We start from the raw sequence: 27,578 nt of genomic DNA on the forward strand, positions 1-27,578 counted from the left end.
CTGTTTACATGTAGGGAAGAATTGTAGAGCATAAAATTTGTAACACGTTAAGCATCGAACATTTTTTCATGAGATTAGCCGTTTTCAAGATATAGGGCACAGAAAGCGCAGTGATCAGACATAAGTACTATAAGTTGGTTTGATAGTGAATGAGACCTTACATTTTGTGACTATGCGCTGAAACTTGGCACAGTTGATTTTTAGCTGGTCTGAGTAGATTCTGACCGGGAGACATCGAGAGCCACGGCACATTTAGTGGGGGGAGGGGGGTTAAGTTCGACGCTGCCGCGCTTCAATTGAAGCATCATTTCTCTAAAGCTATACATATTAGGACATGTGATATATCATTTCCGGATAAATTATGGATGGGGAATCTATTTTTGGAACTAAAACAATGTACTTTCTAACAAAGAAAACGAATAAGAATGAACTTAAAACTACTTCATCTCGCTATTTTAACTACAGATAGAGATTTCGGGAGTTAAATAAAAGCATGTGAAAACATTTTCATGTATTATTAGTACTTAAAATCTACCTCTTTCCTGTAGAAATACCTTAAGTTAAAGGCTATAAAGCTTGATTTCCTGATTAAATATCAATAAAGGGGTACCCTTTTTGTAGTAAACTATGTCATAAAATCATTATATACATACACACAAGCTGTTAGCTATTGTCCACAGGAGGGGCCACTTTTGTTTTAAAATCTATATGTGATCCATAAGTGTCATTTTAACGATTAATAAACTTTATAGAACGTATTATTCACACAGATTACCAGCTCGCCTTGCATTATAGTGCGTTTCCCGTGCCGCTGCGCCTTCTATGCCGTATATCTTGAAAATGGCTGATGGCATGAAAAAACGTTTTATACCTAACTCGTCGCAAATTGTATGCCCTACAATTGTTACCTACATGTCAATAAAATTGGAGCTATAGGTAAATTGATATCCGCGAATAACCAGTTTTTATGACCTTTGACCTGGAATAACTTCCGACGCGCACACGATATATGCGTCGACTTTTAAGAGAACCTTTAAAATGTCATAACTAAGGTGTATACGAGTTTCCAGCTTATTATCTCTCATTCAGAGGTGAAACCCTTAATTTAACTGGGCCAGTAATAAAACACAATTTTTTTCAGGCAATTAATGACCAATATCTACCTTACAAACAAACAGTACCTACGTACAATAAAAATGATCTTAAAAGCTAAAAATAATACATGAACTCCTTTAGGTACCTACTTATTAAGTACCAAGAGGGCTTCTCAATTTAGGTCCACCAAAATTTTTTGTAACGCGTCAAAACCTACACACGCAAACTTATAAGGAAGGAACATACATTTCTTTTCTAAATAAAGAACCCATTCAATAATTTGTATGAAATACAAGGTGTCAACAATAAAACAGGGATTGTCGTAACGTCATAACATCTATATGATAAATCGTGCAATCAATTTCTGGACTCAAACGCTCTAATTTGACAAGTCTGTGACAGTGATGAATGATCAGCTTTTTCTATTCCATTCATTCTTTCTGCGCTTTTTGCCAGATTTCTTAAGAACGAATGAAAACTTAGTTTGAGACTTATTAGTCGGTCATTCATTAGGTTTTGTATCTAGAATGGATCTAGTACGTGTCGTCTCTTGTGAATATCTTGAAGTTCGAATACGGCATTGAGTTCGGTTTAATATGTATTTTGTATTTTTTTTATGCAAGTACAGTGTTAAGTTAATTGTAATTTAACAGATCTGCATTAATTCACAAGTTACAGATTTAAACATTGAAGTTTCCGGTAAAGATCTCCTCTTCCCTAGTTGTGTTAAAAGTACAGGCGCGATTCGGGATATGAATTAGAGCTTCACTAGATATGAAATAGTAAAGATATGTGACGTTCCACGGCAAAAGGTACCTTATTGCAGCTGGCGCTTACGCTATTATTAACTCCGCTCCATTATTCAGCCGGGGCAATGGTACCTTTTGACGTGGAACGTCACATATCTTTACTATTTCATATCTAATGACTCTCTAATTCATTTCCCGAATCGCGCCGTACCTCCGCGATTTTTTCCAGAATCAACGATTCGCTAACATTCCCCGAAGACAGTTAAAGAACACTTCACTTTTACGATACCCCCAATAAGGAAACGTACAAATTTCAAAGTAGATACAAAAACCGGATATCCTCCGCAATCCCGCCAACACAAGTACCAACATAACGGGGCTTGAGTTTTTCCAAATGGCGTACTACTTCCGGTTGCAGGAAACCCCCTGTGGGGGCTGATTTTTATTATCTTTCTCTCATTAGGGGGATCTTGATCTTTTTGTCTGTTTAAGTAGTAATTTTGGGGATAGCAAGTATTTAGGATAACGATATTTGTTAATGATTTATTTGTTACCAATAAATTTTGAAAATGGTTATACGTATTTTGAGAAATTTCAAGCAATATTTTTACTATAATATGGACGTTGTAGCGATTCAAGTATTAAGACGAAAGTGGACGACCGCGTGAAATCTTTACATACAAATATGTGACGTTCCATGGAAAAAGGTACCTTATAGCGGCCGACGCTTACGTCGCATAGCGCCGCAATAATATTGGAACGGCGTTAATAATAGCGTAAGCACCAACCGCCATAAGGTACCTTTACCCGTGGGACGTAACATATCGCTCCTTGAGAAACACAGTGTCATTAAGCGAAAAACGTGTTTTTTGGGTACAGAGCTTTAAAATTTTCGAAATCTTCAAACGTCTAAAACTGCCGTACTAGAGATAAAAGAAAGAGTTTTTTGCTATATTTTGTTAGATTTTAAACTAATCTTGTGAGTCATTTGAGTAAACTGTGTTATTTTTGTTTAATTTCTAAGATAATTCAATTAAAAGAAAATTGTAATGTCACTATTCCGTTTAGTTTTGCTTAATGTCACATGACGACTTCGCAATATTGATTCAATTTATGGAACAGTGACACTATATCCAGTTATTTGATATAACTTAACGTTTATTTCAAAGAAAAAGCGCAAATAGAATCATTTTACATGGATGTTAATTAATATTTACTAAAGTAAGCGACTTTCAGTCTTAAAAAATTAGCAAATATGACTAGTTTTTCTTTAAAACTAGAGTATTCTTAGCTTGTTTTGTTTGGCTATATTTTTACGATCAAAAATTACCAAAGTAAATAAAGAAAGGGGAGGATAATATTTGGGGGGTGCGATGCAAGGGGCCCGAATGTCATGTAACGGACCCCAGACCAGCCTCTCCTGCACGTGGTCACCCTGTGGAATACCAAACAAGCCTCTGGCGATCCACCAACCCGCACTGAACCAGCATGGTGGGCTTATGGCCCAATCTCATTTGACATGTACGACTCCTCGTTACTGCGCTAAGTACCCTGTAAAAATGGTGCTAAGAATCCCCGGGCGAAAGATACCCAAGTCATCATCATCCTGCGAGACCTTGTTCTCATTTACTTGGGGTCGGCCTTCCCTGTTCTTTTCCTCCATTCTGCACGATTGAGTGCAACGTCGGCGTCGAGGTCTTTCAGGTTTCGCTGAACCGTCGTCAGCCAGGTAGCAGGTGGTCTTCGACGTCCTCGCTTCGTCGTTGAAATATCGAGTGCTACCTTAACCATGTAGTCTACAGGACGCCTCTATACATGACCGTACCACCTCAGAAGTTTTTCCGTTAGCTTTTCTGTTATTGGCGCTACTTTGAAACTACCCGGCGGAAGATACCCACACGCTTTTGTCGTCAAAAAGAAGTGGCAGGACAACATTGTCGGATTATCAAATTACTTCGACAAGGTGGCTGTGTTGACGTTAAGCATATCCCAAATCCCAAAGCTATATACCTACCTTAACCGCAATCAAAGGCTACGCATCAACATCTACACATTGCGATGATAAGATTGAAGAGTATTACGAGATTATGACCCTCTAAATAAATCTACTGATGAAAAGCAGGAAACATGGACCATTGTCCTTGGTGAAGTCAGATCAAGCACACATACATAGTCGGACCACATATGGCCTTGGCAGCAGAAACGACCGTAGTTCTAGGTCTATTCCATTTGCCTTTGGTCGAAACATGAACGTAGATAAGTAATTCTTTCTTTCTCAAAAAAACTTCAACGTCGCTGGACCTGGACTTCGCCTGGCGGAATATCACACAAGAAATCGACTACTTATATAATAATATTTTCATCTGACAAAAGTTTAATTAGATATTTATTTATGTAGGCATTAGGTACATCACTAGGTTTAAATTTAGTTCCGATCACAGACCCGTGAGAGCAAAAATAAAGTTTAAGACTTAAATCCACCGTAAGCAATTAATTCATAAATAGGCAAAACACCTAAACAGAAACACACTCTTATTTGTAACCACGATCAGTTTAACTTAGAATTACGAAGTAATTTTGACACCTTACAAGAAGAGATACCTACCACAAATACACATTCAGAAGTTCAAATTCAAAATAACAACATTATAAATACTTTAGAAACAGCCAGTAGCAAAATTAAACCAACCCGGAAAAACAACAAAAAACTCACAAGCGACACATTACGTTATTAGAACTAGCTCTTCTGAAGGAGGTACGAATTCTTCATCATCATAAGTATTATCTTTATTAACAGTTTCAACTAAAACGGTAGTATTAACTTTATTAAAATAGCTTTAAACTTTTTTGTCATTCAAGACACATTGAGACATTTTCTACTGTAAGAGAACAATAGTTTTATGGGTAATTAATAGGTAAGTACCTACCTAGTGATAACAATAATTAATGTGTGTTTTGTGTCACCTTGTCAGAAATAAAATTGGAACATAACAGACATCACAAAAATAACTTGCTAATTATGATGAATGAAAAAGTATCACACAACACATAAATAATATTATATTATAATTAATAAATATGGGAATCTTACACATACCAACCTAGTTCCACAGTTAGATCAATAGGGCTCGTAATGTGGCTATATCTATCTAATTATAAATAGTCGTCTAGTAGTAGAGTCATAATACAACTCTATTATGAACCTTATAGAAAAAATACAACACAGTGACATTAAACAACGAGTGACATTCATTAACCACACCGTTATAAGCGTTCTGTACCAGTTGTAGTGGCTTTAAGCTTAAAACGACATTTTTCACTTAAGCATGCCAACTGTCGCTATGGTGAACTAAGCTAGCATATTGACACTACACAGATAATGACGATCGACCTGCTAAAACTTCTGTCAGCTTCTTAAAAATCTTAAAATCACAATGTCACTTAAAGTAAAAGAACAGTACGTTTTTATTTTTAGTCAGCATTATGGCTTTAAGTTTTAAGCAAAACCGTCATTATAGGTATAATGTCACTTTACTTATTTCAAAACCTTATTCTATTCTATTAAATTCAAAAGTACAAGTGTCCTTAAAGGGAAAAGTACGATATTGCTTTAAATTGAGTTTTGATTTTGATACCATATTATAAGTTTAAAGTGACATAGTACGTATAGATACACTATTTCTTATGTAAATTGGCGTACTTACCATTGAATCTCATAGAAAACCGTCACTAAGCAAAAAAATACAATTTACTTCCCTTTAATGACATTGTTCCTATGAGACGGGCACCTATTCCCTCTATTCGCCATAACGACATTAGCGCCCTCTGGCGGTTCTAATAGAGCTAGGGCGATAGGTGTCTTCGTATTGCGTGCGTTACGATCATACGAGCTAGATGGCGTTATTAACTCAAAAACCCCATTTTTTGGATAATGACGTTATGTTTCTCAAGGAGCGAATTATATTATAGTCCTCATTTTCCTCTAAAGTTCGTTTTTTTTAGCATTAGAAAGAACTTGCAAGAAGGTAAGCGATCTTGACATGTCTTTTAATTGAAAAACGCTTTTTTAAAATCAGTAACTATTACTTATGAAAGCAGAAGAATATAAATGATCGTATTACATTCATAATTGTTACATATTTGCCGTAACTTATTTTAAAAATGTGTTTTTCAATTAAAAGACACATCAAGATTGTTTACCTTATTTCTAATGCTATATAAAAAAACGAACTATAGCTATGGTTATACACGGTGGCCAAAAAATAAGTACATTCCCGTTGCCAGGGAGGTTTTGGGATTATACTCAGCAACTTTTATTATGGGACAAACCCTGAAATCACGAAAATAAAATTTACCTTCCTATAGAAAATGGACCAGCCAAAATGTATAAAATAGCCTCATGTTTTCCGCGATTTTGGGGTTGGCTCCATAGTAAAAATTGCTAATATAATCCCAAAACCTGCCTGGCAACGGGAATTCACGTATTTTTTGGCCACCCAGTAGGTATATGAAATCATTCATCATCATTTCAGCCTTCATACGTCCCACTGCTGAGCACAGGCCTCCTCTCATGCGCGAGAGGGCTTGGGCTATAGTCCCCACGCTAGCCCAATGCGGATTGGGGACTTCACATACACCTTTGAATTTCTTCGCAGGTTTCCTCACGATGTTTTCCTTCACCGAAAAGATAGTGGTAAATATCAAATAATATTTCGTACATAAGTTCCGAAAAACTCATTGGGACGAGCCAGGATTTGAACCCGCGACCTCCGGATTTAAAGTCAGACGTCATATCCACTCGGCCACCATTGCTTAGGTATATGAAATAAAAAATACTAATAAATAATAATAATATTTTTTATAATTTAAGTCTCACACATCTCTGGTGGGCCTTAGGTTCGTTCTTAAAGTTTATATTATGATTAAACTCCATGGTAACGACCATGCTAATCAAAACTGACAATATTTTATAGCTATGACTATGACCGTTAATATTAAGTGGACGTTGTAAAGTAGTATGTACCTACCAGTGGCGGCGCGTCAAACATATCCATAGGCAAGTCGGGGCTAATTTGGCTTACATATTTTCTTTATAACTCTGCTCAAACGTCTAAAAACAGGCAAGCCGATGGGAATCGGCTTTTATGGACGCGCCGCCACTGGTACCTACTATATTTAAGGCAATGATACCTAGATTATATCGACCAATATACCTCTAATTCACCTATCGATTCAAAGTAGGTATATGCAGTCAATTTAACCTTATCTCTGTGCTGAAATGTACATAAGTATATTTTTAAATACATTTATGCATCAATTTAAGTACACCCTTTTTTTGGACAGAGAGACCTTCGAGTTGGATGATGGTGCAACCAAAATAACGTTTAAGGGAGTAATGTATATCATATACCCGAAGTGCTGAATCTTAAATAACCAACTTATCACCCGAGTTTCACGACTGCTAGTACACATAAAGTATTATTACCCTATAATGTTGATAATGTTAGTTTTAGTGCGGTCAGTCGTTAACCGCAAGCTACACCCTGTTGTTATCGCTCATTATTTTAATTAGTGCTTTAGTGAATATTGTATCACCCCGTGAATCGAATTAGTTAAAATTGTGGTTGTTGTGTGGTTAGGTCAATACAAATATATTACAAGTATTTAAACACTAATAGGTACTTAATGTGTGGCAAATTATCACGTAATTTTGTTCAAATAATTTTATCATGCCCGAGAGAGGATTTTTTAGAGTTACTCGAGCGTGTAAAATAAGATATGAATGATATTTTGCTACCAGTGGAGAATTGGAGATCTACCTTAACCACTTTTATGCCTCCTCTACACGGTGGGCCAGCGCCGGCCACTCCAAGGGACGCAGCCATGCGGTAGAATGAGATAGCAATATCACTTGCACCCTCTAACCGCTCTAACGCATATATGCGTCCCTTGGAGTGGCCGGCGCTGGCCCATCGTGTAGAGGAGCCACTAGCCCGTCTATGTTGGTAAGTTGGTTAGTCGGGGTTGGTGGCTGTTAAAAAAATCGTTAATAAGATACTAGATTTGGTTAGTTTGGTCCACGTTAATGCTATAAGTACCTAAATGTGATACTGCTTAACCTGACAATTACTTGTACGCATTTTCTAATCTGACGGTTACAATTTCGACACCCGATATTCACATTTCATTTAACCTAATGAGAGGACGGAGTTGCAATATCATGTGTGTATGTATGTTTTCTTATTAATACGTTTTCTGTATCATAATAGCTACATAAATCATGTTTAAAACAAATACGAACATTTTAAGTTAATTGCTTTTAAAAAAGTTTGATTCTGGACCTCAATACTTGGAAACACGGTGTATAAACCCGAACTATACCCCACCTTATCTCTCTACCGCCAATCAGAAAACTTCCTTAAAGGAAGAGGGCAATCAAAAGAAAATTAGCGTGGACCTCCTTACAATTTCAAATGGAAAAAGTTGGACGTGGCACGGTGTATAGATTTAGATCAGTGGAATAGGTATTCGTCTATTTAACTCTATTTTCATACAGCTTAACAAAGCTTCTATGAGTTATGTTTTAACTCTTTCTTAGAAGTCAAATGTTAAAAGTGCAATAGAAAAGCGATTTAAAATACCGTTCGGATTCAGACTATAAATATCAGCATAAAGGTGACAGTCCATTTCCAACGACAGCTGTACTACTGTTCATTTCACTATGGAAATTGACAATGACAGCGACGCGTTCAGTACCGGTAGTGCAGCTGCGGTTAGAAATGGAATGTTACCATTATTGTAGCAGCTGCAGCAGTATTGCAGCGTGACATTATTGCGACTGCAAGTGTCAAAAATCTAGGACAAAACATCGATTTTGCAGTAGTAATGTGTAGCGCTGTCATTACTGCTGCAGTCGACTGCATTGCTGCAGAACTTGATAGCGCCTGATTAACGAATTCATGACCCACTGCAAAAACCCTCAGAACAAATTTGCCCAACCCTTTACTTAGGGTCACCCCACATCTGTCGTCTTTCGAGCGTCGGCGTCTACAATTCTATGGCCGCTGCTCGACGCAACGTCGACGCAAAGTCGACGTAACTGCGCAGCGACGTCATTTTCCATAGCGCTGACCAGACGCCGACACTCGAGGGACGCTCGATGTGGGGTGGCCCTTAGTTTATAGGGGTCGAGGGAATCCGACGTCCAGCTTCTAATTAAGAGATCGCGGGTTCTAATCCTGGCTCGTACCAATGAACTTCAATACGGAATATTTCATGTTCAGCTACCAAGGCAGCTGTGGTGCAAATTATCGCCAAAGATTTAAACGTCTGTGGATTAGCTGAAGACGATGTCCAAGTTAGAGCAAAGTGGAAGGAGAGAAGCAGGAAAGCGTCCATCACAGTACGGAACAAACGCTAGGACGATGATGATTTTTACTAGCTTTTCAGTGAATGAAAACATCGTCAGGAAACCTGTTGTGCATACATCCGCGAAGAAATTCTACAGCCCAAACCAATCCCTCTCACGCTTGAGAGGAGTCCTGTTCCCAGCAGTGGGATGCTAAATTTTATTATTATGTGTATCTCCGTTTTGAAACTCTCGGGTCTTTCGAGCCCTGGGGCGTGGGGATATAGATCTAACACGTAGAGGCCGTTTGGAGAGATATGATGTCATGTGGAACGCTTGCTGGAACCCATTCACGGGTACATCAATTGATAATAATTATTATTATATTGTTATGTAGGTACTCAGTTTGATTAAGGTGGTGTAGGTGCTCGACGCGGTCCCAGTACATGTCATCTTGAAACTTAATCATTGTCAATAGAGGTGACAGCAGGGTGTCATCTATTGGGTATTAGCATGTCGAGCACTAGTACCACCACCTTACCTACTGTAAATATTCAGTGTAATGCGGCACTAGAACCAATTTGTTGGCCGCAGGGACACACTTGGATTAATTAAAACAAGTTCAACTCCCATGATTGTGGTGAGGTTTCACTACCCACCACTTTTTGTATAATCAACGTAAATTACTTTTATTTATAAAACATGAGGCTTTTTCTTTGGTTAACGTTAACACATATATTGCAAGTCCAGTGTTGAAATAATGACTTAAAAATATTACCTACCTGAAGGTTGTAGTAGTAGTAGTAGTATGTAAACACTTTATTGCACAAACCAAGTAAGTACATAACACAGAGAGAATAAAGTAAATGTGTTGTTATTATGGTGTCATCGAGCTGATCTTATGATGGAGACAGGAGGTGGCCATAGGAACTATGTGGTAAAACGACGAAACCTAATTGTGTTTGGGGTTTTTAGAATTGTCTCGATGAGCATTAGTTGCCTGTGGAAAGAAAAGTACAGTCAGCGATAAAAGCTTGTACCAAAAATTAAATTATTGCCAAAAACTTATTATCAACTGTCGCCGATATAACTATTGTGGTAACCGAAGACATGTTACAAAAAACCGGGCAAGTGCGAGTCGGACTCGCGCACGAAGGGTTCCGTACCATAAAGCAAAAAAAAAACGGAAAAAATGCAAAAAGAAAACGGTCACCCATCCAAGTACTGACCACGCCCGACGTTGCTTAACTTTGGTCAAAAATCACGTTTGCTGTATAGGAGCCCCACTTAAATCTTTATTTTATTCTGTTTTTAGTATTTGTTGTTATAGCGGCAACAGAAATACATCATCTGTGAAAATTTCAACTGTCTAGCTATCACGGTTCGTGAGATACACAGCCTGGTGACAGACGGACGGACGGACGGACGGACAGCGAAGTCTTGGTAATAGGGTCCCGTTTTACCCTTTGGGTACGGAACCCTAAAAAAGAGTGAGGAGCAAGAATTTAATCGAATGTAAAATTCGCATATCGCTCCTGTATGTTTCACAATTTTACAGTTTGGCTGTGATTTCCACTGTCCCAAAAGCAATATAGTAACCACATCACTCTTCACCTTTTATTAATTTCTCGAGTCAAATCGAGCCCCAGTAAAGGCGTAGAATGAGTATTTGAACTACAATTCACATTTCAAAGGGGCCAGTTCGAACTGTAGCCGGTGATCTCGAGTCAGCATAATGCTTTATTCAAGAGCTGTAGTATATGTTCTAGGCACAGAAGTATATGAGGCAGCGAGTTCATTAAAAAACAGATGTAAAGGTTTTAGGTAGGACAAGATACCCATTTTATTGAAAGTTGAACTCAACACTTTTTTCTGGGTGTTTTTATGTTATTTCTATCCAGATTCGCGAAGTTTTTCGATCCTAATAGGAAAAACAATTGTTCCAGAATGTCCATTCATTTTTCGATTCTTCCATTACGTTACCTTTTTATAAAATTTATAAATAACTGCTAACAAAATGAAAATAAACATATCTTGACACTTTTTTTCTCCTATTATTAGAATTGAAAGCGCTAGATTTTATAAAACAGTCTAAATAAAAAAAATTGTTGACCTGCTTCATGTTTGCCGTATGTTTTTCATACATACGAGTATAATTAGGATTGTTCATTTTTTTTAGACCCCCATTTTTATTTTATTTTCTGAAAATATAGGTTAATTTAATATACCAATTTGAATGATTTAGTAATTCGTGGCTCGGTTGAATATTTATAATTTATTGAAAATATGAGATACGACTTCTCGTAAATTACATGTCGTCGGCTGATTAGGATAATGCACAAGCAACAACAAGCATTAAAAAAATAGTTGTCATTGTCAATTGATTGTAATGTCACCTGTCGACAATGTCAGTGTCACGTGTTTCTATAAATAACAATCGTCTGGAATGGAAAACTCGTTTATTTTGAATCATTAATTTCAAAATACCTACGCTATAAATTTGAGAAAGCTGATTCCAGAAATCTGCCTAAGTTATATAATATAACTTAGATTTATTGGAGTATGTATCCATATAGCATCCAACTCCAACCATAACTTGGCTGAAATCAAGGGAGCAGAATACAAATGTAAGTTACCTACATCATATATATTTTAACTGATTCGATTTGTAAGAAGATTGGATTCATAAAATCGTTACAAGCGTCCATTGCTAAAGGTAGCTTAGCACCCACTGGATGCTTTCTACCGGCTTGTCACCATTGTTTGGATATTGTACTACATACTTATACTACTATATTAGGAACATGCCAATTTTGCTAATTATAACCTATTATTTCAGGTCATCGTGATTCCTATTTAGATACAGCTGTGAGATATGTAACTGCACTTGGGCCCAGAACAAAGTTGAGCATTTTGTATTGAAACGAACGTCATATTAATTATTAATCGTCGTAATACTTTACGACCGTAAATAATGCCTGGGAACAGAGTAAATAACAAACCATACACTTCTCTTCTGGATGGTCAACAAGAAGTCATCATTGTCAGATGCTCGTGCAGAACATGATAAACTTACTATTTTTTTTGGAAACATATTTAACATATTTCCCAAATTAATAAAAAAGTAGGTAAACAAAAACATGTTTTATTATTCACAACTCTTTATTAAGTCTTGTCCACCATGATATCAGCAGCTTGAACTGCAATATGTACCTGGAAATTAGAAATTATATCTTTTTAAAGCAGTTTCAGGCTGAATTATGAGTATGACTATGTATTCTTGTATATTCCTTCTTTCTAGTAGGCACAATCTCTGTTTAACGGTTTGCCTTTAGATACTCTGGCTACATTACCACAGAAAATAAATAGATACCACGACCCTACCAATAAAGTGAGCTTTTAAATACTTAATTGTAGTAAATTAATATTAATTTTATACTTACATCGACGTGATTCTCACAGCAATACTGTGTGTAACACGTGAAGTAGGTAGGTATTCCAAGTTTAATTCACGGCACCATCTTTCACGTCGTAGGTCTTCGTGGATTCGAACTATTATTTTTGTGAATCATTCCCACACATAGGAACAAGGTTTTTGATATATTATTAAGCAATGAAATCTACTGTTTAGGTATTAATTATAAATCAAATTGTAACAAACAAGCGCAGCGGTTTAACTGAAAAATTTTGTTATGACAATCGATGACAATGATAACTTTGACAATACGTGAGTGACGGATTTATTTACTATGGTTCGATAACTTTTATTATGCAATGACTTTACATTCAGCCCAGGAGAAGGTCAAACTAAGGTCATAAGGATATTTGTTGAAATATCTTCAATCCTCAATTATTATATCGCAGCAAATGTCGGAAACTGTTTAAAAACCTTATATCTCGAAATGGTTTTCGAAATAGAACATTTGAAAAAAAATGAACAATCCTAATTATCAAAATCTGAATTTCACATAATGAGACTGTAAATACATTCAAAAGTAAAAATCTTAATTTTATTTCTGTTCAATAACATTTGAATACCTTCCTATCCTGATCGCACCAATGTCATCTGATGTGCCTCGCGGCGTTGTATGGTGACTGTCAGTTATTTTATACAATACATAATGACTGATAAAAAGATAAGTTCTAGCTGTGCTAAGCTGTGTAGCATGCTCAAGAGCGTTTCCTTTGACCTCTTCTAAAGCAGAATTTCCGATAAATTGCTATCGGACGCTCAAGGTTCTTAAATTACGGATTGATTTTCGGAGAATGATTAATAGACGACGTCAAATCCTTCTTTGGTCTTACTTAATTTTAATAGGGTGGTTACTATAGTCTATGGGCCTGATTCGGATATTGAAATAGACATCTATTAGATATCTTTTAGACATCACCAAGATACGATAACGATTATATATGTTTAAGATCTAACCTGTCAAATTTGACATTTGCGCGATTCTGATATTAAAATCCTATTTATTCGAACTTACTTTAATTGATTTGAAGAAATGTTTTAATTTACTTTTAAATTCTAATTTTTAATATAGCAAAGTCTATGCTGAGTATAGAGACCGTGCGCGTTCGAGGGTCTGCCATCTTGTGGCCTGAATCGGAAACATTTGTGCACATGTACATTGCCGAAGCAAGGGCTACCATCTACCTTTCTCATCGGTACGTTTCCTTGTGCATAGTAAGCAGGTTCTGCCATCTTATGGGCTACATCGGAAGCATAAACGACACATTTACGCCTCGCGCCAAAAATCTGACGGCACCTATGCTGCCACCTATAATTCAAGCAGGGGGCCTATTGGTTCCACTCAATACAGGTATTTATTTAGACATACCTACTAACCGCAGAACGATCAAAATATTAAGGCAATTTATAAAATATATTACCCACATTACATGCCATCGGCCTAACAAGCGTTCCAAACGTTGTTTAAAGCGATAAATATAACAAGTTCACACTTTTTGCAGTAAATATGGCCGCCGGGGGTAATTATCTGGGATCGCATCGCGGTATTATGCGCGCAATTTTGCTTGCGCTTTTACGGGTTGAGTGGGCTGGGAGGCGGCCGGTTAAAAAATAAGTTATTTTGAGCGTATCGTGTTTTAAGTTGTTATTATTTATATTCTTTTTTTGTGGCGATTGGGGAAGTCTAAATATGTTTAGCAGTGGACACAAAATAATGGCTGATAGATAATTTGTAAAATATTCGTGTGGTATTTACCTAGTAATGTTTCTCAAATGATACTATATTTTTATTTGGTCAATTATCAGAAGCGCTGGTGGCCTAGCGGTAAGAGTGTGTGACTTTCAATCCTGAGGTCGCGAGTTCAAACCCCAGGTCGTATACCAATGAGTTTTTCGGAACTTATGTACGAAATAATCATTTGATATTTACTAGTCGCTTTTCGGTGAATGAAAACATCGTGAGGAAACCGAACTAATCCTAATAAGGTCTAGTTTACCCTCTGGGTTGAAAGGTCAGATGGCAGTCACTTTCGTATCTAATGCCTACGATTCTTGGGATTATTTGCCAAGCGAACCCCAGGCTCCCACGAGCCTTGGCAAAAGCCGGGACAATGCGAGGAAGAAGAATAAAACTGCTCAGTGAAAGGTCTTAGAAATTATGCATAAAATAATAACCAGCTCCCGCCTTAACCGCTCAAGAAATACTTACGTCACAGAATATCGTACCGAATTAAGCGGTGTTATGGTACCGACATACACCAGTATTACCGACTGTTGATGAATTGCGAGAGGTAGATTAAAATGTGTGAGAGAGATTAAACTCCATATGAGGTGTTAAAACCGTTTTAATGACGAGTTTTAGTAAAGATGCGTGAGTATATCTTATGTTTTTAAAGGTGGTGTTTAATATTAGCGATATAAACTAATGTTCAACAGAAGTTTCGCAGTAAAAATCATGTGTCGGCCAAAGGTTCGGTTTCGACCGAAAAATTGCCAAACTTTTCGGCGGCACCAATACTTAGAAAATTGTACTTTCGTATGGCTTTCAGTTAGTTTTCTATACTAATAAGTGAATTCTAATTAGTTTCTACACGATTTTATTTAACTTACAATATTTGTACGTATACGTATATTCGGAGCAAATCTTGCTAGCTAAATTAAACTTACTTCCCATTATTCGATTGAGCAGAAACTTCACATACGTCACACACATAAAATCGGAAGACGATGTAAAAATGTTTCCGCCCCACAAAATAAATAAACTTATCAAGATGTCTGTTAAATTTTGCACAACTGCAAAATTAGATGTACAAAAGTACCAACGAGTACCTATCTTTCATGCAATACTAATATTATTCACTAGTCATGCTCTATATTTCTTAGAAAATAGATGTCATAAAAATTCATTGCCTCTTCGATTCCTTCCAATGGTTTTCTTTTCATTGTGCGAGTATTATTTTATGCACCCCTAGTGATGGAAAAGATCCAACAGGGCAGGGTCTGTTAGTTTTAGAGACTATGGGGCAATTTTAACTTACATTGCGACATCGAAATGATATCCCGATATCTAAATTATGGACCCGATTCGGATTTTTAAATAGACATCTATTAGATATCTTTTAGACCACACCAACATTACAACATTAGGACATGATGTCACGATCCTCAGCATTGAGGGAACGACTGATGATGAGACCACACCAAGATACGATAACGATATGTTTAAGATCTAACCTGTCAAATTTGACATTTGCGCGATTCTGGAGATACTCTTGAACGATTTCCACAGGATATGACTTAGAGATCCAATTCATATCTAGTAGATATCTTACTCTATCTAACGTGAAAGTGACATTGGGTGCCCGAATTGCGCTGCAAAAGAGAACTAGTTGATATCTAAACTTAACGTATCTAGAATGGATCTAGTACGTGTCGTCACTTGTGAATATCTTGAAGTTCGAATACGGCAGTATATCAGTCGCGCGTGCATTTTGCTCGTACAGTCACCACACGGGATTGTTATGCCATTTAGGGTTCTTTCTAAATTGGAAATTCTATAGCGTAAGTATTGATAAACCAATTTAGCTAGGACCCTAAATGGCTCCTAATGGCAATAAATGGAGCGTGAACCATCACGCGGACAAGCACCAACTTGTCCGTACAACTACATGTAGCGACTGGCATCATTCAGGCCCCAATTTCACATCGGTGACAGGTGCGAGAATTGTAAAACATCACTGTTGCTGACGTCACAGGCATCCATGGGCTACGATTACCACTTACCATCGGGCGGGCCGTATTCCTGTTTGCCACCATCATTATTATTTTAAAAAACTTTATTATATTGGAAAAACACAGATATTTCTCTTGCGAAGTTTTTGACAATTGTCAAGATTTAGAAGAACTATAGGTCATTCTTGACAGATGAGTTTATATGTCGGAATTTTGTGACAATTGTCATAAACTTAACAAGAGAAACATCTGTTTTTTTCCGATATAATAAGGTTTTTTTTAATAATACAATGATGGTGGCAAACGGGAATATGGCCCGCCCGATGGTAAGCGGTAACCGTAGACCATGAATGCCTGTGACGTCAGTAACAGTGATATTTTACAATTGTCGCACCTGTCACCGTGGTGAAATTGGGGCCAGGTGTCATTTTGTTAGCACAATGTAAGTTTGAACGTCTTCAAGTTGTATTATGAACCATTGGTATTGCATTAAAGAGGAGTAATGTGAATATTGGTTTATCTACACACATAATTATATTATAAACCCTCTATGATGGTTTCAAAAAATAACCATAGAAATAATGGGAATAAATAAAAATGAAATGGAATGATAAACCTCAAAATATAATTACGACCAGCAAAAAGATAAATTGTTTTGTACAACAAATTTATTATCTCTGAAAAAAATATTATTGCGTAATAATAACGTCATTCCTAATAATGACATTTAAATTTCGAACATCATAGATAACTACACCGTTGTATTATGAAATTTATGAAACTTTTCATTGGATCCAAGCTATTGTTAAATAGGTGTCTTTAAAACAAACATTCCAACCGTTGCGCTGCCCAGTGGACCAAATCGGACGTCCAATAGCTGTCCGTAGCTTCCGCACGATTACCAGCTGCAGTGGAGGGTTAAAATTGTATAGGAACGGCGTTCGCGATCGTATTTATAAGACTTTATTGTCCAGATACATTTTATTTCGAAAGTTGTTCACTTGAGTATTTTTCTGAATCAGTTTTATTGCTAACTAGCTTTTTCTCGGGACTCGTCTGCGTAGTATGATGATGATTGAAACTATCTTATGATTACCCGGGCCTTAAACTGTATGTATGTATGTATGTATGTCACTTTATTGCCCATAAACAGGTTTACATAAAACGGACAAAAACAAAACAAAAATAAAAAAGTACAAACTGTTTTGGTAACAAATTTCAACTAAATCAGTATAGCTGTTTAAGCGTGAAGAGGTAACAGATAGACAGATAGAGCTACTTTGGCGTTTATAATATTAATTTATAATCATTTATTTATTTTTCTTCTTAAGTTAGGTTGTTTATAACATGAATATAAAAGTAAAATACAAAAGCACATAAAAAACAATAAAAAATACATAAATACCGGCGGCGGTTTTTTATAATGTAAACATATTATAAAAAACCTAACCTAGGGTGCCGCTGGCAGCGGGGCAGGGCCCAAGCTGCCGGTGGTCAGGGCCGCAGAGTGAGGAATCGACTTACTATACGCGCCGTGTCCAAAATTACGGCCTTACTGCATCTGGCCCTTGATCCAACCACCCAGCGAGAGTCTCTCTAGGTGTTGGTCGAGACTCTTCGCTATGAGACCGTTCGCTGACACGACTATAGGAACAATGATCGTCGAGTCAACATCCCACATGGCGGTTATCTCGTGAGCCAAGTCTAGGTACTTGCTGGACTTCTCCTTCTCGGCCTTCACGAGATTCTCATCATGGGGGATGGTGACGTCGACGAGCACGGCCCGGCGTTGCGATCGATCTATCAGCACGATGTCAGGCTTATTGGCTACAATAGTTCTGTCAGTGATGATAGATCGATCCCAAGAGAGCGTGGCACGACCATTTTCTAGAACTGGTGCAGGTGAGTACCTGTAGTACGGCACTTCGCGGTCCACAAGGCCGTATAGAAGGGCAAGCTGCTGGTGAATAATAATTATAATATTAATTTTATAATATTAGTATAAATGGTTTCCAATTAGCTATACCTTCCGGTCCGTAGTTATATAACGACTGGAGTATATGTATAAAGGCCCTGAAAAAAGAGGTAAGCACACCATGATTAAATCAGTCGTTTATTCAACATTACCTACAAGTGAAATTGGATTAGAGCACCAAAATCGGGCTCCCCGTGGCATTGTTAAGAATCGGCCGTTTAATCTCGTCCCGTCTAATCTGATGAGGCGGGTACTCTGCGTATTGGAGGAGACATGCGGACCGAAATTACAGGTGTGAACGTACACAATAGGAGTTTATGTGACTGCTACATTATGAGAAGCGTTAAATTATGAGCGTGTGTTTATAAAACGAGCCGATAGCGAGTTTCTTTAAAATTTAAAACATTACAAGAGTGTTTTAATGCCTAGTTAATGCATAGTTAGAGTTAGAGTTACATACAATGTTTTACTCACACACATAGTAAAAGGTATTTATTTATTAAAATCTTTATTGCACAATACATGAAGGTACAAATGGCGGACTTAATGCGTTAAGGCATTCTCTACCAGTCAACCAATGGGTCAAACCAGAAAGATTTTAAGTTATTTTTAAGTAAAGTTATCTATGTCTAAGCTGATGAGGCAGGCAAGGTACTTGCGGATTCTCTTGCCTCTTGCTTGCCATGCTAACTGTGAGCAATTGGCATAAAAAAAATCCGAACCTCGCCTCGCCGAACGCTCTGCTTCGAGCGTCCACTCAGGCCTTACACTTAGGAGGAGGACATTAATACATTCTTCGGTAGGGTTTAGATTTCTTTGGTATGGCGGTTCTTATTAAGGTCCGTTCCTTATATTAGCCCGTATGTTTCCAAAGGTCCCAAGGTACCCATTCACTGAACGATCGGGAAGGAGCTCACCGGACGAATGACGGCCGTTACCCGCGAATGGACCCTTTAATTTTTGTATGTCCAATTGAATGAAGGTTTCCCGCCGTCAGATTTATTATGTCTCATTTACTTAGAAGGGCCTGAAACATATGGGTTTCAGGTGTCGAATTGCCTGTTTTGATAAGCTTTGTGAAGCCAAATAATCTGCCGTATTCGAACTTCAAGATATTCACAAGAGACGACACGTACTAGATCCATTCTAGATACGTTATAGTTTAGATATCAACTAGTTCTCTTTTGCAGCGCAATTCGGGCAACCAATGTCACTTTTACGTTCGATAGAGTAAGATAATAATATCTATTAGATGTGAATTGGATCTCTAAGTCATATCCTGTGGAAATCGTTCAAAAGTATCTCCAGAATCGCGCTAATGTCAAATTTGACAGGTTAGATCTTAAACATATCGTTATCGTATCTTGGTGATGTCTAAAAGATATCTAATAGATGTCTATTTCAAAATCGGAATCGGGCCCAATGTATTGATGTAATGTATGTTATTTTATTTTACTAGCCTATAAGAGTGTCCCACTGCTGGGCAAAGGCCTTCTGACTGTCCCGCCATTTGGTCTTGGCGGGAGGGTCCCGCAAAATGTATTAAGGTTGTCCCGCCATCTCCGTTTTGGCATTCCTGTGTCCCGAGATCCATCCTGTGGGACCCAGTCTGTGGCTAGTTTGGCCTTGCTTCCCGGGTTCATTTGGTACACATAATAAAGCGAGTGTCATAATAAACGTCATATTTTCCTAGAAATTTGACATCAATGATGAAATTGCTACACTTTTTCATTGAAACATTACCAATAGGTACTTACATTGCCAGTTTTCAGCAAGAGAGTTTGCTTCATCTCAGCCATAAGACGTCCACTGCTGAACATAGGGCTCCTCCATGGACCTCCATTCGTACCGGTTGGAAGCGACGAGTTTGCTTGGTCCTACATAATCTTCGTTTGTAAATATAATAGACATATCCCAGAAAGATATCGGAAGATCAGCGCTGGTAGTCGCCATCAGCATGCTGAGATGGGGCCATTTCGTGTCACTTTATTTTTCACTATGTTTTTTTCTATTTATGTCTATTGTCTGTGTGTTTACGAATAAAAAACTACTCTATTATATTCTATATATAATGCTCATATCTGAATTCGAACCTAAGACTACCATACTCGTAGTCAGGGTAGAAACTCGTAGGCCTAGCAACTAGGCTTAAGAAGACTCCAAGGAATAGGAATTATTTTACCAACAATAGCATAAACTATAAACAAGGAAAACTCTTCTAAAAGGCTTTGTCAGATTGTATTTTCGCAAAAGCCAATTGTCTTCCAACTCCAGACTTCATACACGGCCATAGACAAAAACCGGATGTGCTCCGGTTAGCGGCAAATGGGAGAATTCACATCCGGCGGACGCCGCGGGCGGATGTTTACTTAGCCGCCGCGAGACGGCGACCCGACGTACTTCCGGTTGTGGAATTAAGATGGTGGTGGGTTTGCGATTGGTCGTTGCGATTTTTTGTCGCAAACTGGGGAAAGCATGACAAGCAAGACACATTCGGACTAGCGACCCGCCACGGCTTGGCACGGGTTACACAAAACCTTAACAAATTAATACACTTAAATTATTAAATTATTTTAATTATTCCTCAAGAACCAGTCTAGTGAAAGGGAAAAACCCCATGAAAATTGACCCAGTAGTTTTCGAGTTTACGTACAGACAGACAGACGTGGACGGATTTTCAAGAAGCTAAATATATTTAAATATACCAAATGTTTCCGGATCAAAAAGAGCCACACTAACTCGTTCTAGGTACCAACTCGGCATCCCAATTTTAAGAAAATTATGCTGCAAACTTCGGACAAAGAGAGTCGAGCATACATTATAATAATGAATATGGATAAAACCAACATAATCATGAATGATGGGTTGACTCGAGACAAGAAATACAAACAATTCAGGACACAAAATAGAGGTTAGTCGAACAATACGTTTGCTTAGGACAAAACTTACTTACTCCGTTGGCTCAGCGACCTAAGATGACACTTCACCTCAACACAAGACAGCGTGACTTTTCTCAGTCCTGTGCGACCTCTCGCCAATTGTTGGCTCGAGGCTCGCGCAGCTCCGCCTCCACCATGTCACACCAGCGATATCTGGAGCGACCGACTGCTGGGCGGATAAAAAGGCCTCCTTAATCTCCTTATCTTGTCCTACATTCTATTAGTTTAGTTTGCAGTCGCCCTAACCGCGTGCAAAGTGAATACTCGTAAGGTGCCCGGTTACGCTAAGTGGTACACAAAGAAAAGCTTTCAACATTAGCGATGGCCTGATAAACGTTCGTGGTTTATAACGCATGGAAATGTTGGTTCCTTTCTGTTCTTCCGTCCTTCCGTTTGGTCTAATGCAGGGTCACACTATTATGCTCAGTCCCTTAATTGCCTTCCACTATATAAAATTCAGCTAGAGAATTATGAAAATGAAAAAGTAAGTAAGTAAGTAAGGTGTCGTAAAGATAAACAGAACAGTGAACGTTGTAAAAAATAAATGATTTAAAAATTAAAAACACGACTGATGCAGCAGTTCAAAGCGAAATTGGAAAGTTAAAACTAATTTGAAGATATATTGTGCTAGAAATTCTTACCTATTATTTTTTATTACTTATTAGTTATTATTTTATCTTGTATGAGTCAGCAATTGGCGAGAGGTCGCACAGGACCGAGAAAAGTGGCGTTGTCTTGTGTCGGAGGCCAAGTCTCATTTTGGGTTGCTGAGCCAACGGAGTAAGTAAGTAAGTAAGTAAGTATGAATATAAAAGTACCCGAGAAATGCATTGGGTGCAAAATCAGTTCCTAATTTCCAGGTTTCTCAAATTCATTTATTCCATTAAAATTACTATTTTACACGAAAGGCCAGTCTAGCCGAAAACCAATTAACAAGGGGCCGCAGTGAAATACAGTGTGTTTTCTGTAACAGGAGCAATAAATTAAACTGTAGGCTGTACTCCTCAAACTGACCAACATTTTGTTCAGCAACTTTTGAAAATAACTCATGGTTTGATTTTTATTACACTTTAAAGTTTTAGAATAAACTTAGACGCAATTTTGTTATTATTGCGAATTTTGTTATGTTAAAAGCGTGACAAGTAGGTAACGTCAAACACACTGATGTCAGCGTACATTGAAGGCAATATTTATTTTGTATGAAAAAGAGGAAGTCTAAAGGATTCATAATTTTTAAAAGTTGCTGAACAAATGTTAGTCAGTTTGAGGAGTACAGCGTTTAGTTTAATTTATTGCTCATGTTACAGGAAGTACTCTGTATGTGTAAAACCTTTAAATACGTGTCATGGTATGGGACCGATAACAATCAAATTAAATCGTGCGTTACCTAATAGGACCCTACGCACGCAACTTGGAAGGAACAGATTACATAATATAGTAGAGACTGACTTCTGTAAAAAAAACAACGGGTTGCACTCCGGCAGTGCCGACAGAAGTGAAAACTCAATGACTAATCCAAAATGTCTGCAGCACTATGCATAATTGAACCATCCTCCTTTCTATTGAAAAACTTTAGTTCCGAAATTGCTGGTCAGTGAGCTTGTTTAAGATTCGAAATTCAAATTTGTAGCGTTAATTGTTTTAAATTCGAATAGAAATAGTAAAGTTACCTCGCATCTAAATATATTTGGTAATGATATTTTGAGTTCTATTCACCATTCACTTTTGGTAGCTATTTCATCAAGATGTAGCTTTATTGGACTATATTTGAGTGATATAAAGTTAGAAATGTTAGAATGTAACTGTGAGATCCTCGTATTCCAACCCGTACAAGTTTAGAACCTTTTTCATGTAATGTCGTTGAGTTATTCTTTATTGATTTAAATGCCATCTAAATGAGCGACCATCTAAACGTTACAATCACGTGATCGCTGTCTCGAGTTTATCATTTTTTCCCCACCTCAAAAAGTGCCCAGCGCCGCTAAAGAAGTTTTTACTTCGTTTTGACTTCTCGCACAGTATTGAGTAATCTGCGGCAAGTGTTGTACAATATTCAGGTGAGGCAGGCAATTTTTTAAGCCCGACCTTTACTTTTACATTGAAAGGCGTCTTTTCTTTGGAGCCATGAAAGGTTATTGCATTGGATAACACGCGTTTTGAGGGTAGACGTATGTAGACGGCACTTATTGTCGAAAGTTAAATATATTTTCAACACACCAGCTAGTAAAAGCTGTCTTTATTCTTCAAAAACTGATGAGAAAGTTGCATTTAATTTAAAAGAGTGCAAATTTTTAATGGTTTTCTCATATTAACTGGTAGAATTGACTTTTAAATTACTTACGTTTATTTAGATTTGCTTTGTAAAGTTTTCTAGTTATTTTCTTGAATTGGTACGAGTATGGTGAATAATTCCGTGTTTTACCTCCTTGTATAACAAATAACTATTAAACGAACCGTATATTGTCAACCACTGCAGTCCGGAACTTCCTACTTTAATTCCATTTTTCCGGAAAATTCCAGTAAATGTACCCGTAAAACAATTAAGAGTGTAGCTAAAAGAGAAACTGTACCATTAGCCTTATCCATAAAACGTTTTCAACTCTTCCATAAGGTCCCGGTATAACTAGACCTGAGGATTCCTACTAATAACATATAATTGAAGGTCAGAATATACTGGTTTGTGCAAAATTGGTAAACGTGAATCTAGGAAGCTGGAATTTAGCTTAACGGACAATGTTTATTCTCTTGGGGCTGACTTTAAACCTAGTATTTAAGTCATGGTCTTGCAAAGTCCTGCAGCAGAACGCAGCCAGCATTTTCATAGACTTAGATGACATTTTCATAGACATAGAAAACGACAGGGTTGAGTGGAGGAAAGGAGGGGAGGCCTTTGCTCAGGTGGAACACTAAACTGGGCTAACTAAAACAAAAGATGGTACGAGCATAGAAAATAAGTAGGTAAGCTTAGGTAGGTACGTATTTCTCTATTAAGGTACGAGTAAAGGTACCGTCGCAAATATCAAAAATCTAGGCATCAACATTTTTTTGACATTTGCGTTAGCAATGCAGTTGACTGTAATAATGTCACACTGCAATACAGCTGTTGTAATGAAGCTGACCGCAGGAAATGTTAAAATTAATGTACTTAAATGTCTCGATATAATGATCTTTTTGAAGTCATTATATCGTTTGAGTTATCATGATCCCGTTATTAATGTGCAAACCCTGATTCTCAACGAATTGCAACATTGATAACTGGGTTTGGTCTCAATATCAAAACTAAAAAAAAAGAAATCTGAAGCTCAAGAGCAAGTAAAACTAGCAATTTCTTAAATGATAAACACGCGTAATATCCGCTCAAACGAACTCCATTTTACTCACAAACTCTTATAATTATCCCCAGAACAAACCCCATCCTCATTTAAAACTAAAACTTATAATATTAAGCAAGACATAAAACGGCCAGTTAAACAACTAGAGAAACGAAAAGAGGAAAAAGCGAATCACAACGAAATAGTACTTTAAAAGTATTCAGGAGGAGAGATAATGAAAAAAGTTGGTCAAAATGATCACGGAAAGCGGGTGAGGTGCTCGCTTTTGCGTACTTTTAGCTGTAATATTCATTATTGTGTTTCGTGGTTGGTACTTAATGGGAATTTTTGATGAGATAAAAAATGAAAGCGTAGGCCGTAGGCCGTTCTAAATAGGGTTGGTAAAGACTGGAGTATTGAGAGTCCTCTTTACAATTTAGCAGAACACGACAGTGCAAAGCGACAGTGACAGTAAAATTGTAAAGTGTTAAAATACATGGGGCAAGATTAGAGACTTGCGTTAGGGTGATTCACTTTTGTATGGAGAAAAAAAAGTTGTAATATTTTTCCTGACTTTGCTCACCAATGGAGTCTCCCCACACTAAAAACTATCTATTTCAATTTTCAAAAGAGTCGAATAACGTTTAGAGGTTGCACAAGTTGAAAAGGTAGAGTGAGAACCCCATACATTGCGTGAAAATGAACTATGTTCTAAAATGACAAAATATAATGAACTGATACTAAAATCGATTGAGAAAACTGAATTTTGCGTTTAAAAACACTATAAAAGCACTTTTCCTTTGGAAACAGGTGGAAAAACTGAAAAATATTAGAACATTTATCTAGTAACCAAAAAGTTTACTACTAATTTTAAAATGAATTTATATGTAGAAGGTTCAGTCATTACACTACTCTCCGCTTTGATGGTAGCCGCTTAAACCATTTTCTACCCTCCGATGTAGAGTCGTTGGTTAGCAACCTCAAAATGTTGACCGATTTTTTTTAACGTATAATTTTTTTTATCAGTTAGAACAAGAATTCGAGCGAAGTCTAATGAAAATCGAAAATTCGGAAAAATGAAACACCCTAACGTGCGTGCATCACTACATAGAGTTGCAAATGCCCATAGGCTGTTCAGGCGAGCCACATGCTTGTTTACCTTAATAATTCACCAAACCGTACATTCACCTTTACTTAAGGCCAATTCAAACATACATTTTGATGTTAAAATGATGTCGTTTGTTATCATTCACGCGTGCATTTCGCTCGTGCACGTATAGGCACGAGCGAGATGCTCGGGCGAATGATAATAAAATTATACGTATATTATTTAGATATCAAAAGTCCGAATTGGCCTCCAGACGGCCTCCTAGTCCGTTTCTTCGCAGGCTGTCCGGAGTGTCCGGATTGTCCGGGCCGTCCGGCCCTTCCGGCACGCCAGCCGGAAGTTTACTTAAAGGGGATGGAAATATCTGATGCGGTTTGAAGATAACCGATATTGAAACGTGATGAATAATTCTCTCTCTTCTTGATCGGGACACTCTTGACAGAGCGGTCGTGGTCATCATTGGAAGTCTCCCTTTGTGACACGTTTGACGGCTCGCCTCCACTCCTCCCTGACGGCTGCGCGTTTAGCGCATTCGTGCAAGGGCCCGTCCATTGCTGCCTTTATTTGGTCCGTCCACCTCATGGGCGACCTTCCTCGCGCTCGGGTACCTTCTACTCTGCCCTGCACCACCAGTCGCTCTATGGATACATCTCCACGTCGAGAAACGTGTCCAAAGAAAGTGATGAAATTAGGTACATGAATACGAATGTAATTGTTAGTTATTCTACTGGGGCAAGAGGAACAGTATGAGGATTTTCGTCCAAATTTAATGTTTCTCTTGCTCCATTTTCTGTAATCCCATTTAACTTTAAAACTTTTATTAATATTCTGAAATAATATATTTATTTAAATATATTTATTAAACTTGTATTCCTTGAACTTCTGAATTTCCGAATAGATAATGACTTCTTTCGAGACTCTTCCGAATAAATGATATTAAAATATTGATGAGTCTTTTGAATGTGGTACTATTTTATTTCACGTTACTAAATAAAACAAAAAATAATAATTTGTTTTAAAAGGGCGCAAAGTTATATTGTTTAACCGCTCATGCTAATTTATGATGCCCGAGAATTGAAAATTGGAATATTTCCAAATCAAATCCAAATGAAAGATATTAGCATTCAAAATCATCATTAAAAAGTTAACTCTACTCTAGCCTTACTTTGCCTCATCGTGTGGATAAAATGCAACTTTCTTATCAGTTTATAAACAACCAAGAGAGCCTTTACCACTGCTAGTGTGTTGAAAAGTTTTATTATATGATCATTTTTGCGTGGCGCGTGAGCAGCAATTTCTGTGTCTAAGTACCCCGAACATTCTGATAAATTAACTTCGGGTAGATTAGTGGTGTTTTATCTCCGTTGACATTTGTTGGGACGACAGTCTTTCCGTGACCACAGCTTAAGGTAATAAAAACTATGAAACTATATATCGGTAGACCCGTTTGTGTATTTAAACACGTGAGAAACGATACAGGAGGGCTTTATACCTAATACAATAAATCCCTCGTATATCGTTTCTCACAATAGTCACACACTCATCTCGTCACGCGACATGTCGAACCTCGCCCCGGAACACCTGAGTGTTGTGAGCAAATAACATTGTGACCAGAATGTTACTGCCTGTATAAGTACTTATGTTTGAAAGTGGATTTCCGGAGAGATAAGACGTCTTTAGATCGCGAGTGTATTGATTTCTTTGAACCGATTTTATGTAGACTGAAAAGAACTGTTACCTATACTAATTCGAAAGTGATATTTAAATATATTTTATACTTCTCATTGTAAAATACCTAATGTATTGTACAGCAATACATTAGGTATTTTACATTACACTATGTCTGTAA

The sequence above is a fragment of the Cydia fagiglandana genome, chromosome 18 (genome assembly GCF_963556715.1).
Source record: "Cydia fagiglandana chromosome 18, ilCydFagi1.1, whole genome shotgun sequence".
Classification (NCBI taxonomy): Eukaryota; Metazoa; Arthropoda; class Insecta; order Lepidoptera; family Tortricidae; genus Cydia; species Cydia fagiglandana.